The following is a 1,507-nucleotide window of genomic DNA, read 5'->3' as shown; positions in this document are numbered from 1 at the left end:
TACTGAAGAGCAGTGATGTCAGTCTGGAGACTCAGGTGCACCTCATACAGGCCATGGTCTTTGCCATTACTTGCTATGTATCAGAGAGCTGGACAATGACTAGGCATGATAGAAGGAGAGTTGATGCCTTTGAGCTTTGGTGCAGGAGAAGAGTACTGAATATATCATGGACTTCTAGGAGAACAAACAAGTTCACCTTGGAGAGGGTGAAGCCACGCTGCTCTTTGGAGGCAAGAATTCTGAAGTTCTGTCTAACATAATTTGAACATGTTGCAAGGCATGATCAGTCCTTGGAGAGGGATGTCATGCTTGAGAGGTTGGAGGGACAGCACAGGAGAGGAAGACCCTGGATTGATTCTGTCACTGGGGTTATGGGCATAGGTGTGTCAGAGACAATAAGTTTGGCAAGAGATAGAGCAGGGTTTAGGGCTGTTGTACATAGGGTTGCTATTAGTTGCAAGTGACTTGATGGCACATAACAACAACAACAACAACCACAAGATGAAATGTTTAGGAGAAAACCTCACTAGTGACACAAAAGATCTACAAAATACTACCACATGAAACAATAAAAGACCTAACTAAATGGAAAAATATTCTCTGTCCATGATTTGGAATATTGAACATTGTGAAAATGACAACCTTACTAAAATCTACAAGTTCAATGTAATCCTAATTAAGATATCAAATCTATGCTTCAAGGAGATATAAAAGGCAATTTTCAGTTTCATTTGGAAAGGAAAGAGACCCATTATAAACAAAACTGTTCAACAAAACAAAAATGAAGTTAGATGTATCTCACTTTCTTATCTCAAAACCTTCTACACAGCTGTAATAATCGAAATAGCATAATATTAGTACAAGGACAGATAGATAGATCAATGGAATAGTACTCAGAATCCAGGAATTAACCCATCAACCTATGGTCAACTGATATTTGATAAGGTGATAAAACCCATTGAATAAGGAACCAACAGATTTTTTAACAAACGAAACTGCAAAATCTGGACACTTTCCTGCAGAAAACTGAAGCAGGATCCATGTCTCACACTATACACAAAAACCTAACTCATGGTAGATCATAGACCTAGGGGTAAACCCAAATAATAAATATCATAAGAAACAAAATGGGAATAAAATTATAAGCCTTGTCCCATAGCATAAACAGGCTTGCAAACACAGTAAAGAAAAAAAAAATACTTAGTCTAGAAAAGATAAAACGGATTGATGGGACCTTATTAAAATCAAATTTTTATATAGATAAAAAACTTTCTTAACAAAAAAACTTTCTTAAGAAGAGTTCTACAGGACACGTCACCTTCCCTTGGAGACAGTACAACTAAACTTAAGAGACACTGGTAAAAAAAAAAAGGTCAGCAGTTGACGTGTTTGGAATCACAGAAGCCAAGAAAGCTTAAGATACAAGCTGTCAGATCATGGGTTGGACAATGGAAGATATTTTCTGAAGGGACTTGGCAGATGTGAAGGGTTATCCTGGTGGAGGGTG

Source organism: Elephantulus edwardii, unplaced genomic scaffold, assembly GCF_000299155.1.
Source record: "Elephantulus edwardii isolate Elephantulus edwardi_28Jun2011 unplaced genomic scaffold, EleEdw1.0 scaffold00426, whole genome shotgun sequence".
NCBI classification, from domain to species: domain Eukaryota; kingdom Metazoa; phylum Chordata; class Mammalia; order Macroscelidea; family Macroscelididae; genus Elephantulus; species Elephantulus edwardii.
The sequence above is the reverse complement of the archived record's forward strand: the minus strand, read 5'-3'. Positions refer to the sequence as shown.